The sequence below is a fragment of the Vigna unguiculata genome, chromosome 1, assembly GCF_037176805.1.
Source record: "Vigna unguiculata cultivar grain cowpea cultivar isolate G323 ecotype 2 chromosome 1, ASM3717680v1, whole genome shotgun sequence".
NCBI lineage: Eukaryota > Viridiplantae > Streptophyta > Magnoliopsida > Fabales > Fabaceae > Vigna > Vigna unguiculata.
This window is the reverse complement of record NC_140792.1, coordinates 21,389,849-21,410,675: the sequence shown is the minus strand read 5'-3', so window position 1 is coordinate 21,410,675 and position 20,827 is coordinate 21,389,849. Positions and strand designations below refer to the sequence as shown.

The following is a 20,827-nucleotide window of genomic DNA, read 5'->3' as shown; positions in this document are numbered from 1 at the left end:
AATCTCATTCAATCTAATATTTACATGAAATAGAATCTAATGTTTATATGAAATATAATACTACTCCAAAGCGAATTACTATATAAGTCATAAAATACCTAACATCATCTTATATATTGTATATAATTACCCAAAATATCCAGAAAACAAATCTCATTCAATCTAATATTTACATGAAATAGAATCTAATGTTTATATGAAATATAATACTACTCCAAAAAGAATTACTATATAAGTCATAAAACACCTAACATCATCTTATATAAACACTTAAAATAAACGAAGCCCACTGCTCACGAACTTCCTTCAAGACTCCTTGATCCATTGGAGATGTGTCATTGAAAATCTACACAATGAATAGTTGAGTCAACAATCTTTTAGTGATAAATACTTAAGATGTGATTTATAAATTGTACATATTACCATATCCCATGAGTCAACAATGTTTGCGAATATGATTCTATGCATGTGCCTCATGGTATAATATCCACACTCATAGCTTCTCGGTTGACGTGAGCACTACAAGTTAAATTCATATAATATCATAAATTTGATAATTGTATTTCAACAGTTTGAAGATTAACTACTTACAGTTGGCGCAATGAACTGCAACTTCTTTCTAGAAGTGATTTGTTGTCCCTGCAACCTAGAATGAGCCTCAACCGCTCTGTAAAATTTAATGTATATTTAAATTGTGCCTAATATGGACTTGGTAAAATTAAATTATATAACACAAAAAATAATTTAATAAAAAAAACTTACGCTTGTAAAGTACTTTTAATTTTCAAAGTGTTAGGCTTCTTGTGTAATGAACACAAAAGAACCACAACAAACTTATGAGAAGAATTACTAGCAACTGCCAGTGACCCCTACAGATTCAAATATCATTATATACAATTAAGTTTTACATAAATATAATTTAATGTATAAAAGACATTCGTACTGCTGCAAATAAGACGCTAAGTACACTTCTTTTTTCCCAACATCAAATGCCTCTAATAGGTACTTTTGAACCTCTTCACTTTTATTCCCAACGCCTTGAATGGAAATAGGATCAATAAATCCATATATGTAATCATTCTTCTTCTCAGTGCATCTACAATGTAAATACCTTAAACATTGAAAATAAATAATATAAGAATAGCATATTGAATATATTCAAACTTCATAAAAGTAATAAAGGTTTACTTACAACAACCAAAGTTGTATTACTGATATACATAACATATCAGTGCCAGAGAGAACTTCAAAAATATCCTTTTGACATATAAAAAAAGGGGTGTTGAAGGTCCTATTTGTGGCTTGGGGAGCCATTTCTAATTGTATAGGTTGCAAGGCGATAGTTGCTGCCATTGCACCAAGTCGTTTTAGAATTGTCTGTTGTGGTAATGATTCATTCACATCTTCCTTTTCTTGTACTCTAATCTGCTATGCATATTTAAAGTAATAAATAATATTAGTATACACCGATGTAAATAAATGCATAATTAAAACAAGTAAGGACAATTACCTCCTTTGTAATTACTTTTGCTAATCTAACTGGCCAAAGGATAAAATTTCCAGGGGCCTGACCCACTGTCTTAACCTCTTGAGTGGGCACTGGGACTCGAGTAGTAGCATCTCGAACATCTACAACAACTACTCTCATCATATCATCTGCAATGGTTGCATGGTGTATGGTTGACCCCAAGATGCTCTGGACGACCAATGGCAACTGCCAATATGTCCTCACGCCCTTGTGGAGTGAATGATCCTTGTGTGCTTTGCTCGACCAGCTCATCCTACAACACAAAAAGTTTAAGTTAAGATTAAAAAAAATATATTAATACACATCCAAAAATAAATTAGTTTGAGTTACTTACAATACGCCTAGCTACGCTTTATGTTTCTGTAGATATGTAATCGCCTGTTGGTTTTTGACGAGCTCTTTTCCATTTATAATGGCGAGGAGGATGAGTAACAGTAGTCCCACTGGAATTAGAGGCAGATGCTCTTTCATCATCTTCTGCTTCAATTTATCATAACCCCCACGAGACAATCTATAAGGGTGGACATTCTTTTTTGCTATCTCTTGTGCAACTTTCCTCTTAGCCTATGAGCACCAAAGTATAAAGAATGATTTATGTTAGCAATATGTTCAATTAAACAGTTAAACCTACATATAATATGAATTTACCTGAAAGACAGGATTTAATCGCCTTTCTTTAAAAGCACGCCATGTGTCTTCATCAAGGAATGAATGGATACTTCTCACAAGGGTTTCTATCACTTAAGGGACCATAGATATAACGACTTGTAAGGTCCATCTTAAAACCCTTCCATCGTTGATGAAGGATTGACCCGAACCAAGGATGAAGGCACATGCTTAAGAAGACTAAGCATGTTTAGAAAGGAAGTTCACTAATCCTTCATCCCTTTCATTTGTATTTGTTATTTTTGATTCCCTAAGTTGACTTAGTTGAATCAACTTTAGTTGACTTGTTGACCTTTGACTAGGTTTGACTTGTTGACTATAGTTGACTTGACTTAAGCCAACATGCTAATCTATGTTTATTTGCTTTGTAGGTTAATTAGGAGTAAGAAAGCAATGCTAGGTGGCGCATGGTGATTGGGGAGCATAAATGATGTGGATGAGAGAGTAAAGCAAAGGCATAAAGCATAAAGTAAAAGGCATAAAACAAGTGTACCTATGTACCTTTGGTCTCCTTTGTTTTTAGCACACTTTAGCCACTTTTTGGAGACATATGAGGCACATTCTTTGTCTCCTTTTGTGCTAGAACGAAATTAGCCTTGCACACACCATAGTTGGCTCTTTTGTCTCTCATTTTTGTAACCTTATTTGACCTAGTTTCTAGAAGAATGGGTTAGGTTTTTGTAGAGACATCCTTAGGTATCTTTTGTTTGCTTAGAGGCCCCTAAACTCTTCTATATAAGGGGTGCTCCTAGACATGTAAAAGGGTTGAACATTTTGAAGTAAAAACACTCTTGTGTCTCAACCATTTGTGAGAGTTTCCTCCCTTGGGAGTGAATACTTTTAAGCCTATCTTGCATAGCAAGTGGCGGCACACATCCACTCATCTTCAAGGTTGCCATGGCTTCTAGCCTAGCCTTGTAGTGGCGTGCTTCTCACATTTTTACCATTTCTTTCCTTTCCATTTTATGTTTTCTTCTTCCTTTAATTGTTCTTGGTTTTCTATGGTTTATGTGCTTTCCATTTCCTTTTTGTTTTGAATCAATCCATCATCTTCTTCTCTTGAGCTTTGTGAAAGGAACCTTCACATCTAGATAGCTTGCTATGTTAATGTCCAGTGGGGATTTCACTTAGCTTTCTTAATCAACTCACACCATATTCAATAATCTTAAAAAGAAACAACATAATCCTTCATCAATCGTTCCCATCAAATGAAATCCATTTCGTCCTCAGCAGATTACTGTTTGGGACATCATATGTGACCTGCATAATAAGAATGGATTACATACGTATTCTTATTCAAAATGAGAAATCAGGGTTACGTAGTTCTTTAAAAGATATTTGGAAAGTTTTTTTGGAAAATGATTTGATTTTTTGAAAATGAACCTAAAAGGACTAGCCTTGCTCCTACATATCTCACAGTGGAGAATCAAGGATCACGTAGTTCTTAAAAGGATATAGTTGTTTAAAAAAGTTGATATTTTTATATTTTGAAATTTTATATTATTTTTTGGTATTTTTGGATTACTTGAAAATATGTGTCACACGACGCGAGTGGTTAGACAAACACTAAAAGAGAAAGAAAATTATTTTTGGTATTTTTGAATTATTTGGAAAGAAATGTCATACGACGCGAGCGGTCGACAGACATCAAAGGAGAAAGAAAACATTTTTTCATATTTTTGTGAAGAAAAAAAGAAGAGAAAAGAAAACAAAAATAAAAAAAATAAAAAATAAAAATAAAAATTTAATTAAGAAGGATAAAAGTGGAGAACAAAAATATGAGCGTGTATAAGTAATGTGCGGGGTACATGAAGTAAATGAGGTGTGGTTATTAAAGGTGGGAGTGCAGCGAGTAAGAGCTGAAAGTGAAGTGAACCTAGAAGGAGGGGTATGAATTGTGAAAAGTGGAGTGCATTCAACAAATGGGGACCAATGATAAGGAGTGCAAAGCGTAAACAGGAGGGGTGTAATGAGTAAACACAAACAAATATAATAAAACACAAGGCTAGTAAACATCCAATACACATAGCATAATAATAAAATAGGCCCAAAGAACACACATAGGGGTGTAGAGTTATCAAAATATAGAGCTGTATGAAGTGAAAACAAGGGTGCAGAGATTAACAATGATGGAGGTGCGCGAGGAAGTGAATAATGCAGCGAAAACCCAACAAACAAAAACAAGGTGGGGGTGCAAGATTGTCATGAATGGAGGTGCACGAAGTGAATAACCATCCAACCCATAGGAAACTCGTGGGTGTGTAGAAAATTAACATTGGGGGTGCGCGAGAAAACCGAATAGGGTCAAACCCAATTTTTCTCTAACCCTAATTAAGCTAAAACATCTCTTCACTTCACCAAGGGCAACCCCTTCTCTATTGCTTCAAGCCACCAAGATTCCAGCAGCAGGTGCTGTAACATCCCGACCGGATATTACGGATTTAAATAATATAATAAAGAAAATATGATTAACCTCATTTAATAAAACATCATTTCCCAAAAACGGGGAAATTTAAAACTTTATTTCAATCATCCAATACCATTAATTCCATACTTAGAGAAATCAAATAAAATGTTCAAATCTCATAATATAACTTTTACAACTTAGTCCAAAGGCATAATAAAACTCTAGTAAAATTTTATAACATTTTCTCCAGCTAGCCCACGCTCCGAGCCTAAACCTCACCAGATCCACCTGCAAAATCCTCTGCTCACGTATACCATGTACACGATCATCGCCAAACAAAAACAGATAGGGTGAGCTAACATAATAACACATATCTACAAATCATATACATATATCACAACACATCAAAAGAATTCCCTCCCTTTATCCCACATGGCCACAACCATGTTTGATAACTATTCATATCACAAAAATTCCATCCTTGGTCCCACATGGCCACAACCATGGTTTGATATCCAATTAAATCAAAGGAAACTCATCCTTTCCTTCCACATGGCCACAACCATGTTAACCGTGTTCTACATCTTCTAGTGAGTACCTCAAGATGACTTGCTGCCACACCTATCGGCCACAATCGATAGAGCACGTACGGGAAACCATGCTACGGATCACACACCGTAACGCTAGGTGGAGTTCCCAATACGAACATAGTCCGTAACGTCCCAAGACTACCAAATTTGTCAGCTAAGTACTGAGGAGAGTAATCTATCTGGACCCATCTGTACTGGCCACAACCAACACACTCACACCGACAACACTCGCCAACCCGAGCCATAACTCAAGAGTTCCTCGTGTTCATCGACTATCCCGAGCCACAACTAAAGGGACGTCATTCCGAGCCACAACCCAGAGAATGCCACGTTCTTAACCCCTATCCCGAGCCACAACTAAATACGTTCTGACCCACAACTCAAGGAACACCAACAAACCCACCTTCGAGATATCTTAGAAGCCATATAGACCATGCATTACAATTCGAACACCAACCAATCCAATATAGCATCATCGATTGCCTTGAACACACAAACTCTCCATCCTTCCATTAAGCTTGAAGCCTTGGCCTAAGCACCTAAGCCTACTTCGCTTAAGCTAGGTTACCTCACCTGAGCGAGCAACTCACACAAAACAAACCTCGAACTCTCGCTTGGGCGAGCCCTACTCGCCTGGGCGAGACCAACTTTCGCCCATAAAGCAAATTTCTCGCCTAAGAGACCAGTTAATCCCACGTCAATTCATTCTTCAAATTCTCGCTTAGGCGAGGGACTCTCGCCTGAGCGAGGTACTCTTTCGCCCAAAGTAGGGCTTCGCGCCTAGGCGAGATGCCCCAAGCACAACCTCCAACATTCAAGGACTCTCACTTAGGCCAGGCACTCTCCCCTAAGCGATATGGCCTGTCACCCAAGACTAGGATCCTTTGCCTGAGCAAGACGCTCGAGCATAATAGTATTCGAGTCTCTGCTAATCTCGCCTGAGCGAGAAATGCAGATTCCTACACTGTTTACGCACTTAACACTAGCAACCATGCGCAAATCACACTCCAATTCATACTAATTAGTTTGAAACATTGCACTAAACATATGAGCATAATTTAGACACAATATAGACTCCAACAACCCAAGTTCGCACAATCACATCATATATCATGCATAATCTCATTATATTCATACATTTAGGTAAGAATTTCAATAAAACAGTACCATAACACCCAACCCCTAATTCCTTCATACGCAACACGAAATTCATGGCCTAACATCATCAAAATCATGCAATATTATCAAAACATACAATTTACAAGTTCAGCTCCCCTAACCTAATTGCCTTTGCTTAGAAAATGCAGATTTTGAGCATTCCTCCTTGATCACTAGGCAGTTGATATCGCTGTCGTTAGGCGATCAAATTACCACCACTTAACTTTAGCAACTTCATTATTGCCAAATTAGTAGTGAACAAAATAGTTAGGGTTAAGATAACCCTGAGTCGTCTCACAACGAATACGGAATTGATCTCAAATATTTGATTCTTAAAAATGCAATTAAAACTAGCAATTATAAAAATAGGGGGTTTTGATATGCAAAGAAAATGACACGAAAGATTGTAAACACAGTAATAGTAAATAGGTCAATTCACTGCTTTTTCTAAATAAGATTCTTCATTGGTTATCTAGAGATTATTGTTAAATTAATTATTGTTGTTGATTTACAAATCAATCAATGTAAAGACTCAATTCATTTGTTGGCATTCTCACTTTTAATCAAAGTAAAGTCTCAATTAAAAGTGAGAATTGTTAGATTGTCCATAGTAAATTCAATCAAAGTACAATCTCAATTAATTTTACTATAATCTCTAGATAACCAATGAAGAATCTTATTTAGAAAAAGCAGTGGAATTGACGTATTTACTATTACTGTGTTTACAATCTTCCGTGTCATTTTCTTTGCATATCAAACCCTATTTTTATAATTGCTAGTTTTAATTGCATTTTTAAGAATCAAATATTTGAGATCAATTCCGTATTGGTTGTGAGACGACTTAGGGTTATCTTAACCCTAACTATTTTGTTCACTACTAATTTGGCAATACTGAAGTTGCTAAAGTTAAGTGGTGGTAATTTGATCGCCTAACGACAACGATATCAAATTTGGCGCCGTTGTCGGGGAGTACGGTTAGTATTTCTTATATTTTGATTTTTTTTTTATTTTATTTTTTTTATTTTATTTTTTTTATTTATTTTTTTACGCATATACGTTTAATAGAGTTTGTTATTTTGTAGTCTTTTGTTTTCTTTTAATATATTTCAAGCAAATTTCTATTTTTGTTTTGATTAAAAATTTCTTTTAAGAAATTTTTTGAGACTAGTTAGGAAAACTCTGTCTAGGAAAGATTTGGTATTTAAGTTGTCCACTGTGACGCACCTCTCTTTCCTGGGAGTAGACCCAAGGACATCTTAACTTATTTCTTTCTTGAAATATTTCTCCAAAACAAGAATAGAAAGAAAAAAAACACACACAGGGAAACACTTTCAGGTGGACTGCGTAGTGCATGACTCAGGCCAATCCGGGTGAATTTTATCAAATTGATTCAAAACTTGAAAGGAATTTGCGTAAATCATGCAGGAGACTTGAACTCAGGTGTTCTACTGAAGGAGCACCGTCATCATCTAAACCTACCACTGAAAGTGTACTGCTAGAATCACCTCCGGTGATTAACATATCTTCTGATCCATCACCAGAACCAGAAATTCAAGAAGATAGAATGGAAGAAATAACAATAAGAGAGTTGGCTTCACCGGATGCAGCAATTACACAAAACATGTGCATCCAATATCCAGATGGAGAATGTGAGCTTAAGTCTGGATTAATCGATCTTCTACCTAAATTCCATGGATTAGCAGGAGAAGACCCGTACCATCATTTGAAGGAATTTCATGTTGTTTGCTCATCCATGAGACTTACAACAGTGACAGAGGAACATATCAAGCTTAAGGCTTTTCCATTCTCATTGCAAGATGCCGCTAAAAATTGGTTATACTACATTCCTCCAAGATCCATCAATACTTGGGAGACTCTGAAAAGATTATTTCTGGAAAAGTTTTTTCCAACATCTAGAGTTGCTGCTATTCGCAAAGATATTTATGGGATAAGGCAACAAGAAAGAGAAAATCTTCACGAGTATTGGGAACGATTCAAAAAGTTATGTGCTTCCTGTCCTCATCACCAAATAAACGAGCATCTCCTCATTCAGTACTTTTATGAGGGATTGAGTATCATGGATAAACAAATGATAGATGCTGCAAGTGGAGGGTCATTGGTGGACAAAACGCCAACAAATGCAAGACAATTGATTGAAAATATGGCGTCGAACCATCAACAATTTTCCACCAGGAGTAATTCTATAACTCTATTGAAGGGAACCCATGGAGTAGAAGCTTCATATGTTGCAGATCACAAGAAAATAGAAGGGAAGTTGGATGACTTAGCGGCCATGGTAAGGACCTTGACAAACTTACAGAAAAAGCCTATCTCTTCTACCTTATGTGGAATTTGTGCATCTACTAATCATCCTACCGAGGCTTGTTCTATGTTAAAAGAGACAAGGACGTTAGACGGTGAACAACCTCAGGCATATGCTGCAAACATCTATGGCAATAATAGACCAACTAGGCAGCAATACAACCATGATTTTTCCTCCAACAACTACAACCCAGATTGGAAGGAATATCCCAGCTAGAAATGGGGAAATCAACAGCCTCAACACCAACAAGTCTATGTTCCACCTCAACAGAGGCAACAACCACAACCAGCTGCAACCTTTGGTGATTCAAACATGGAAGCAATGATGAAAATGATGGCTGACATGATGAAGGGACAAATCAATGAGTTGAAACAAACGATGGAAGCAACCAATCAAAACTTGCAGAACCAGATTGGACAAATGGCAAATGAGTTAAATCAGATGAAGCCTCAACAAGGCTCGAGCAATTTGCCTGCATAAACTGTAATCAACCCGCGAAATGTAAGTGTTATTACTTTAAGATCGGGTAAGCAAATACAAGGCCTTGGGGATGCACAAGAAGATGAAGATAAGGAAAATGAAGTTGTACCTGATAATGAAAGTGGAAGATCAGATGATGCAACACAAGCAACATCTGAAATGCCTACACTTAGTGATAACTCCAAGTTGGTATCCCCTAATACATCCTCTAAAAATTCTTCTCCTTATTCTCCTCCTCCTCCCTATCCAAACCGTTTGAAACCAAAAACTAAAAAGATGGAGGAGTTAGACAAAGAAATCCTGAATACTTTCAAGAAAGTGGAGATAAACATCCTTTTGTTGGATGCTGTGAGACAAAATCCTAAATACGCCAAGTTTCTCAAAGAATTATGTACACATAAAAGGCGTATTATGGACAAAGAGGTAGTGAACATGGGAAGAAACGTCTCTAGCTTAATTAAGAAGCCTGCAGTCAGAATGCCGCAAAAGTGTAAGGATCCAAGTATGTTTTCTGTTCCCTGCATTATAGGAAGTACTAAGTTTGACAATGCTATGTTAGATTTAGGAGCTTCCATTAATGTAATACCTTTATCAGTTTTTACTTCACTTCATCTTGGACCTCTTAAGTCTACTGGTGTGGTCATTCAATTGGCCAACCGTAGCATAGTTAACCCTACACGTGTGCTAGAAGATGTGCTTGTCCGTGTGGACAAGTTAATTTTTCCTGCAGATTTCTACATCTTGGACATGAAGGATGATGAAGGAATGAGTTCAACCACAATTATCTTGGAAAGACCATTCATGATGACAGCACGTACCAAGATAAACGTGCATGCAGGATCCTTAACTATGGAGATAGGAGATGAGAAGGTGCAGTTCAATGTGCTAGAAGCCATGAAGCACCCAATTGAAGACCATTCTTTGTTTTGTATTGATTTATTGAGTAATGTAGTGAACAATTATGCTTTTGGACTTTTGGACGTTTTATCTGGTTTTTCTTCTTCTTTGGATTTTTCTTTTTCGAATATTTCGGGCTCTATTTTAGACGAAAGAGAAAATTGTAAAACATGTGATATTGAGGACGCGGTATCACTATTTGATACCTCTGTGGCGTCCGAGTATGATGCTGAAGTGGCTGAAATTACCTTAGGCAGTAAAATGTTGCCATCTGTGGAACAACCACCCATTTTGGAGTTAAAACCTTTACCATCTCATTTGAAATATGTTTATCTTGAGAGGGATGGGAAACTCCCTATTATTATATATGCCTTGCTTACTGACGAGCAGGAACAAAAGCTATTGCAGGTTATCAAAGATCACAAGCGAGCAATAGGCTAGACTTTGGCAGATATTCCTGGTATTAGTCCTTCTTTCTGCATGCACAGAATACTCTTGGAGGAGGATGCTAAGCAGTAAGGCAACCTCAGAGGGGACTGAATCCTCAGCTGATGGAGGTTGTGAAGAAAGAAGTCACCAAGTTGCTACAAGCAGGTATTATATATCCTATTTTTGACAGCACTGGGGTGAGTCCTGTACATGTGGTCCCCAAGAAATCTGGGATCACCGTGGTCAAGAATGAGAAGAACGAGTTGATTCCTACTCGTATTCAGAATAGTTGGAGGGTCTGTATTGATTATAGAAGACTAAACCAGGCCACCAAGAAGGACCACTTTCCTTTACCATTCATGGACCAGATGTTAGACCGATTGGCAGGTAAGTCTCATTACTATTTTTTGATGGATTCTCTGGGTATTTTCAGATTTGTATTGCCTCAGATGATCAACATAAGACTACCTTTACTTGTCTATTCGGTACATATGCTTATAAGAAAATGCCATTTGGCCTTTGCAACGCTCCTAGAACATTTCAGCAATGTATGATGAGTATTTTTATAGATTTGTTGGAGCATTGTATTGAGGTTTTTATGGATGATTTTAGTGTATATGGTTCATCTTTTGACCACTGCTTGTCTAATCTTGCTAGAGTCTTGGAGAGATGTGAAGAAACTAACCTTGTTCTAAATTTTGAAAAATGTCATTTTATGGTGGAACAAGGTATAGTTTTAGGTCACATTGTTTCCAAGAATGGTATATCTGTAGATCCTGCTAAAATTGATATTATTTCACAATTGCCTTACCCCGCTTCTATGAAAGAGGTTCGATCTTTTCTTGGGCATGCAGGATTTTACAAGAGGTTTATCAAGGACTTCAGCAAGATAGCCAACCCTCTCTCCAACTTGTTGCAAAAGGATGTAGTATTTGACTTTGGAGAGACGTGCAAAGATGCGTTTGATACATTGAAAAAGGCGCTTACCACCACTCCTATCATCCAGCCACCTGACTGGACATCACCATTCGAGTTGATGTGTGATGCATCAAACTTTGTAGTAGGAGCAGTGCTTGCACAAAGAAATGGGAAGCTACCACATGTAATATGTTATGCTTCCAGAACATTGGACATAGCGTAGGCTAACTATACCACAATTAAGAAGGAATTATTGGCTGTTGTGTTTGCCTTGGACAAATTCAGACCATATATACTTGGTTCCAAGGTAATTGTTTATACTGATCATGCAACATTAAAATTCCTTCTGAAGAAAGCAGATTCGAAGCCAAGGTTGATCAAATGGATGCTACTGCTCCAAGAGTTTGACATTGAGATTCTAGACAGAAGTGGAGCACATAACTTAGTAGCCGACCATCTTAGCAGGATTGAAAATGGAGAAGATAACATTCCTATTAAGGATGACTTTCCTGATGAAGTCCTCCTAGCATTGACTGTTGTGAAAGGTATGTTTCCTGAACCTTGGTTTGCTGACATTGTTAATTATTTGGTTGTTTCTGTTATTCCTCCTTCCTTCCCCAAATATGAAAGAACCAAGCTAAAAAGTGAGGCAAAGTACTATATCTGGGAAGACCCAATCTTATGGCGCATTGGTAGTGACCAAGTCATAAGGAGGTGTGTTCCAGATATCGAGATACCTCATGTGCTTGAGTTCTGTTATTCGTCTCCTTTTGGTGGACATTATGGCACACAAAGAACAAGTAGGAAGGTGTTGGATTGTGGATTATATTGGCCTACTATCTTTAAAGATGCATAGAGGGTATATGAAAATTGTGAGCAGTGCCAAAGGGCAGCCAAATCCATTACAAGAAGGGATGAAATGCCTCAACAACCCATGCTATATTGTGAGGTATTTGATATTTGGGGTATTGATTTTATGGGTCCTTTTCCTCCTTCTTTTGGGTTTTCTTATATTTTGCTTGCTGTAGACTATGTCTCCAAATGGGTGGAAGCCATAACTACAAGGACTAATGATTCTCGAGTTGTTATGAGTTTTGTCAGGTCTAACATTTTTTGTAGGTTTGGGATACCACGAGCCATCATCAGTGACCAGGGGACTCATTTCTGTAATAAGCTACTTGAGAACATGTTGAAGAAGTATGGGGTGACACATCGCATTGCTACACCATATCACCCCCAAACTAATGGGCAAGCAGAGATCTCTAACAGGGAGATTAAAAAGATACTAGAGAAAGTAGTGAAGCCTAATCGAAAGGATTGGGCCAGAAGATTGGATGATGCACTTTAGGCACACAGGACAACCTACAAAGCACCTATAGGTATGTCGCCTTTCAGGGTGGTTTTTGGAAAGGCTTGTCACTTACCTGTGGAGATTGAACATCGGGCCTATTGGGCCGTGAAAGCATGCAACATGGATTTGGAAGAAGCAGGGAATGAGCGAAAACTTCAGTTGCAAGAACTAGAGGAGATTAGGCTTGCAGCCTATGAAAACTAAAAGTTCTACAAAGAGAAAACCAAGAAGTTCCATGACCAAAAGCTTGTGGCTAGAAAGGATTTCAAGGTAGGCCAGAAGGTGTTACTATACAAATCCAAGCTTGGTCACATGAGTGGTAAGTTGCGCTCCACTTGGGAAGGACCATACATTGTTACATAAGTCTTCCCTTATGGAGCAGTGGAGATCAAGGGAGAATCCTCAGCAAGAACTTTTAAAGTTAATGGGCATCGTCTTGGAATATTCAATGAAAATCAAGATATGCTGAATAAGACGATGGATGGGATGAACTTAATTTCTCCCTCATACCTTCCACCTTGAGGAGGTAAGTACCCTTCATACTTTTTCTTTGCATTTTATATATATATATATATATATATATATATATATATATATATATTGAATACATTGAGGACAATGCATGGATAAAGTGTGGGGGTGTGGGGAGATTTCCCCCTTTTCTGATTTTGTTTTCTATTTGTTTTGTTTCTCTTTTCTAATTTTTTTTTCTGTGTTGTTTTCTTTAAAAAAAAAATTGCTTTTAAATAAAATACATTGACATTGGATTTTTGGATTTGATTCACTAATTGGAACGATCATAATTCTGGGAAAATAAGAGTCATGTGCTATGAATGGATTGTTTTTGTGATTTACTAATTGAGTTGATTTGAGAGTTTCTGGATAAATCTTTTGTGAAAGAGTTTTTGACCTTGTGAGTTTTGAGCTTTATTGTAAGGATGAACTATTATGTGTCATTCCTATTTTTATTGTGTGACTTGCTCATGTCTTGTTGGTACTCAAATGTTTAGCTTGATTCTGTTGTTTTGCATCTTAGGCGAACATGCATGATTTGATATGACTGAGGCATTTCTTGTTTTTAGCTACTTGGCCAAATAAGCTAACCATGACATTGATCCATTGACAGCCCCTTGAACTTAAACCTTTTTTTCTTGTTTTGAGCATATTGTTAAACCTTAAAAAGACAAAGACCATGTTTTTCCTTACCTTAGGGAGAAAGAAGGAGCTAGTGGATTATGTTAAGATTGGTTGAGGAATAAAGTGTGGGGGTGAGTATTTCCCCCACAAAGTTATAAAAATGGCAAAAGGAAAATGATTGTTAATGACAGAGTGTTGAAATGAAAAATGATTGCTGTCTGAAAAAGAGCAACAAAGGATAAAAGAGAGAAAAAAGAAACAAAGAAAAAAAGTAAGGATTGTTTTTGAAACTATGCTCTACAATTCTTTCTTCCTTACTATTTCAAAAACACACAAATCCTAAAGTTTTTCCTACCTTTGCCTTGGCCTCATTATAACCTGTAAAAAGTCCTCATGATTTTTGAATGCATGTTTTCTGAAAGCTGTGAATATTAGAGTCTTGCTAAGCATTGAGAGTGTTTACTTGCATGGGTATTTTGAGTGAAAACACAAGCCAAAACACTTGAGCGAATTTTGGTGAGAAAATATACATTTAACTTGAGTGTTTCTCTTTCATATTTGATTATCTTGTAAACTTAAAAGACTAACTCATGTGTGAAAAACAAAATTTTATCCATTTGTATGTGCATGACAACATGATTTCTAGAAGATTGATATGTTTCCATTTGTATTCATTCCTCTAATCCACTAAAAATATGGAATAAAAGACCTCAGAATAAAAGTTTTGAAATTGTTCAATTTTGCCCAGGAGTGCAAAAGGATAAGTGCGGGTGTGTGATATCGCTGTCGTTGGGCAATCAAATTACCACCACTTAACATTAGCAACTTCAGTATTGCCAAATTAGTAGTGAACAAAATAGTTAGGGTTAAGATAACCCTGAGTCGTCTCATAACGAATACGAAATTGATCTCAATATTTGATTCTTAAAAATGCAATTAAAACTAGCAACTATAAGAATAGGGGGTTTTGATATGCAAAGAAAATGACACGGAAGATTGTAAACACAGTAATAGTAAATAGGTCAATTCCACTGCTTTTTCTAAATAAGATTCTTCATTGGTTATCTAGAGATTATTGTTAAATTAATTATTGTTGTTGATTTACAAATCAATCAATGTAAAGACTCAATTCATTTGATGGCATTCTCACTTTTAATCAAAGTAAACTCTCAATTAAAAGTGAGAATTGTTAGATTGTCCATAGTAAATTCAATCAAAGTACAGTCTCAATTAAATTTACTATGCCTAATCATGTCTATTCCTTTGTTTCTTCACCAAATAGAAAACTTAATTAATCAAAGTAAAGTCTTGACTAATTTTAGTTAAAGTAATTACCTCTAATCAAATTAAAGTCTCAATTATTGGCAAAAACTTATTTAATCAAATGAAAGTTTCTAAATAAAATCATAGTAAAGTCTCAATTGAATTTAAAAACCCTTGAACTCATATGATCAACATGCATATAGATTTAAAATCATTACTTTTTACGTGATTCAAAGATAAAAGACATAGATGAATTAAAACCTCAACAATAATAAAAAGAACAAAGAAATTAATTCATTCTAACCATAGAATCCATAATGAAATTACAATGGAATCAACCCAAGAAGTTTAGCACTCCATGAAATACAAAATAGAAATAAAAGAAGAATAGAGAGAGAAAGGAAACAAAATTAAGTCCCGAGCTTGTTCCTTCTGCTTCTCCCTTGGTGTCTTTATATAGGAATTGGACTAGGCTTTTCTGTTGCTAAAATCTCTCAAATATCTTTTAAAATAAAGATAAAGATAAATATTTAAAAATATTCGGAGAGATATAGACTATTTGACAAATATAATTGGTTGATAATATCAATATCTAATATAATTAAATTAATTAATTAATTAAAGATATATGATAAATTATCACCAATTAGTATTTGTATTAATTTTCCAAATCAACCCTTTGCAATCTCCTTAAATTATCTTCTAAATAATTCAATATCTTCAAGATATATTTGTTTGTTGTGGAACTAAAAATGTTCAAGAAGATCTTGTCATATCTAAAAAGATTTGGTAGTTATTATCTTTTAATATTTTATGATATAATTAAATAAGATAATTATTTTAAAATATCAAATAAAATATCTAAGATATATTTTTCCCAAATTATCTTCTATCATAAAGATAAAGAAAACCACAAGGTCCAATTTTTTTGTTGCTCTCTTCTTGGCTTAGCCAAAGTTCTTCACTTTTTCAAGCTTTTCTTGCCGTCTTCATGGAATGCTTGGCTTGGATTTTTGTGATTTTGATAATTTCCTATTCTTGGATTTATCTTTAAGGTGTCATGAAGCTTTAAGCAATTTATTTCCACACCTCCATGAGCTCAACTTAGCTGCAGCTGCACTAACACACCTCAAAATATCTAAAGAACATTTATCCAACTAAAAAGCTATTTTTAACATGTTTTTGTATCTGATGCTCATTAAACCCAATTATAGGAAATCCCAATTAAATCAATCTTTAAGCACACAAATTCAATTAAAATACCCAGAATTAAACATTAAATGAGGGTAAAAATACACACTCATCATACCCACACAGTTATCCTTTTGCACTCATGGGCAAAATTGAGTAATTTCAAAACTTGTTCTGAGGTATTTCATTTCACATCAACACTGGATCAAAGGAATGAACATCATTGGAGACAAATCAATCTTCTATAAATCAAATTATCGTGTATATACAAACGGAAAGATTATATTTTTCACACATGAGTTAATCTTTTAAATTCACAAGACAATCAATTATGAAAGAAAGTACTCAAGTTAAATGTGTATTTTCTCACCAAAATTCGCTCAAGTGTTTTGGCTTGGGTTTTCACTCAAAATACTCATGCAAGTAAACACTTGTAATACTTAACAAGACTCTAATATTCACAAACAAGAAATGCCTCAATGATATAAAATCATGCATATTCACCTAAGATGCAAAACAAAAGAGTCAAGCTAAACATTTTAGTATAAACAAACATGAGCAAGTCACTCAAGAAAAAATAGGAATGACACATGGCGGTCCATCCTTTGCACTAAGGCTCAAGACTCACAAGGTTAAATTCTTTCACAAAAGATTTAATCAAGAAATTCTCAAATTAACTCATTTAGCAAATCATAGAAACAATCCACTCATATCAACATGACTTTTATTTTTCTAGAATTATGGTCATCCCAATTATTGAATCAAATCCCAAAATCCAATGTCAATATGTTTTATTGAAAGCAGGGAAATATTTTTGGTGGATTTCTTATGAGACATATTGTTTAAAAGTTTCACTTAGTAAAAAGTTAATACTTTCACAATTTTCTCAAAAAGAAATCAATTTTTTTTAAATGAAAAAAACACAAAAAACAAAAAACAAAAAACAAAAAACAAAAAAACAAAAACAAAAAACATCAAAAGGAAAATCCTACCTACAATTTGTCTCCCCCACACTTATTTCAGAAAAAATGTCCTTGATGGACTTATTTTGGGGAGGAAACGAAAAAAATTTTGATTTCTGGCTCAATCTGTCCTTATGTCAAAATTTATTTTCTTTAATTTTATAAAGTACAAGTCAGCTTGTACCATTTTTTTAATTTTTACTTTTTGATGTTTATGAGAACTAAAAACAAAAAAACATATTTTTGAAATTTTTTTATATTTTTTATTAAAATCAAAAACAAAAAACAAATATGCATGCAATTTAAATTTTTTATCAACAATGCTTTCAAAAGAATTTGAATCTAACCTGTTTTCTTGTTGCAACAACCTTTCTTCTTTTTCTGCAACCATGTCAACAAAGATAACCACTGAAAACTTATTTGCATCATTCACATCAACAAACTTGATGCGTGGATTGTGTGGCTTTAACTCAACTTGAGCATCATCAAGTGCATTCAGATTGTTAACAGGATCATCAGTAATCCTCATAATCTCACCTTGTGAGCAAAAATCTGCACTTGAAGTAGTTGAATTTGCTGCTTCATCATTAACCAAGTCAATTGCAATAGTAGATGCTTCAGCTGCATCTTCGAATATTGTTGGCTCTTCAATTACACCTGGTTCCTCCATTGTATTATCCTCACAACTTTGCTCTTGAAAATGATCATTTGTACTCATATTCTCATCAACAGGTACAACTTTATATTCACATGGAGCATCGTCAACATATCCATTAGTAGATATGTTTGTGTGAGAATCTTTAATTTCTTCATTAGCAACATCTTTAGCAAAATTGATATGTCCATCAGTAGACATATTACTATAAGCATCATTATATCTTTCAGTAGATATATCAATGTGATGTGATTCCGTTATTGAATTTTCAGACTGACTCTGCAAGTTTTGTGTGGCGGCATTCATCATCTCTTTATGATCTGCCTGACTCATCTTCATCATTTCAGTCATCATATTCATCATATCTTCCAAAGTGACCTTTCTCATTGCATCATTCATTAGCTGACTCAAATCTTCAGACATTTGTTCAACTCTGATGGCCACCTTCAGAAGCACATCTTTGATTTCATGACGAAGTGTATTAAAATCTGGATTTTCAGGAAATCTCTGATGGGGTTGAGGGGTGGTATTAACAGTTACAAGTAATTCTATGAAGTTGTTCTTACTTGCATCCCTCAACATATCAGACAATATTTGCTTATTTTTGTACCACTCTTGCTCAATATTTCTGCATCTTTGATCAACTCGCAACCTTTCATCCATGGACTCTAATTTCTCTATAACTTCACCCATTAATATCATAACTTCCCTGTAGGATGGTCCATTGGTTGCTTCAAATTGCTGTGGTGGTACATATTGTTGCTGAAAACTATTTGGAACATATGGTTGCTGAGGTGGACACTCAGAATATGGTTGTTGCTCATATCCCAAAAAAGATGATCATAGGTACACTTGCTTCATGCCTTTTACTTTATGCTTTATGCCTTTGCTTTACTCTCTCCTCCACATCATTTATGCTCCCCAATCACCATGCGCCACCTAGCATTGCTTTCTTACTCCTAATTAACCTACAAAGCAAATAAACATAGATTAGCATGTTGGCTTAAGTCAAGCCAACTATAGTGAACAAGTCAAACCTAGTCAAAGGTCAACAAGTCAACTAAAGTTGATTCAACTAAGTCAACTTAGGGAATCAAAAATAACAAACACAAATGAAAGGGATGAAGGATTAGTGAACTTCCTTTTTAAACATGCTTAGTCTTCTTAAGCATGTGCCTTCATCCTTGGTTGGAGTCAATCCTTCATCACTTTTTACGTGATTCAAAGATAAAAGACATAGATGAATTAAAACCTCAACAATAATAAAAAGAACAAAGAAATTAATTCATTCTAACCTCAGAATCCATAATGAAATTACAATGGAATCAACCTAAGAAGTTTAGCACTCCACTACCCTTTCATATTCAGGGCACACTAACCTTTTAACAAAAAGAGTTAAATTTGAGTTCACCAAGATTTGAACCCATACCATGTACATCATCAAATAAAGGCACAACCACTAAAGCAATTTATGTTTTATGATATTTCATATAATTCTATAATTATGTTATCACTCAACATGATCATGCATATTATTATTAATAAATCAAACAACACATAATTGGCATACACAAGACTCGAACCCAAGTCCCATCACACAATCAAAGTACTATCAACCACTTGAGTTAGTACTTCTCCACGTCACATCAGTCAATATTTAATGCCATAAAGGCTCCCACTATCCACATTTATTAATTAATTAATTATTTAATTAATTAATTTTTGTGGGTCTTACATTCCACCCACCTTAAAAGTTTTCGTCCTCGAAAATAGGACTTACCAGGAAACAGATAAGGATAAGACTTCCTCATGAGATCCTTCATCTCCTACGTCATCTCCTGGGTTGCCTCGTCCTAGAGAACCTTCACAGTTCGGATCTCCTTCCCTCTGAGTTGTTTGACTTGAGAATCCAAGATTCTCACTGGTCCAACTCCGATCGTTGGGTCTTCTCGCACCTACTCATCATCCTCCTCTAGCACATGAGTAGGATCCGCAATGAACTTCCTCAGCTGTGATACATGGAAGACATTGTGTAGGTTTTCCATGTAAGGTGGCAAAGCAACCTCGTACTCCACTGGTCAAATCCTCCTCATAATCTGGTACAGCCCGATGAATCGAGCAGTCAGCTTCCTCGACTTAAGAGCTCTCCTTATACCTGCCGTCGGGGTAACCTTGAGGAATACATGATCACCCGCCTCAAACTCAAGTGGCCTTCTCCTCCTATCTGCATAAGATTTCTAGCGACACTTAGTTGTACGCATCCATTCATGTATCACCTTCACTTTCTCAGTGGTCTACTGCAAAAATACTGGCCCAAGCACCATTGACTCCCCATCCTTCTGCCAACACAACGGAGTCCTGCATCTCCTACCATACAATGCCTCGTATGGTGCCATCCCAATGCTGGAATGGTAACTGTTATTATACGTGAACTCCACTAATGGCAGCATATCACTCCACATGCCCAGGTGATCTAACACATAAGTCCTCAACAAGTCTTCCAATGACTGTATGGTTCTCTCAGACTACCCATCTGTCTGAGGGTGATAAGCTGAGCTCATTCTCAACTGTGTGCCCAGTGCTGCCTGTAATGAATGCCAGAACCTAGATGTGAATCTCGGATCTCTATCTGATACAATACTCGCAGGCACCCCATGTAGTCTAACCACTTCTCTAACATACAACTTTGTTAGTTTATCTAGAGACATCTTCAAATTAATAGGCAGGAAGTGAGCGCACTTCGTCAACCTATCCACTATTACCCAGATGGAGTCATGCCCTCTCACTGACCTTGGCAGATGTGTAACAAAATCCATGGAAATGATGTCCCATTTCCACTGTGGAATATCAAGAGGCTCCAACGTACCACCCG

At 35.8% G+C, this 20,827-nt stretch overlaps 1 pseudogene; it reads right to left on the bottom strand.

The window, feature by feature from the left end:
• Nucleotides 1-253: 253 nt before the first annotated feature.
• Nucleotides 254-20,319, bottom strand: LOC146888758 (uncharacterized; annotated as a pseudogene).
• Nucleotides 20,320-20,827: the final 508 nt, after the last annotated feature.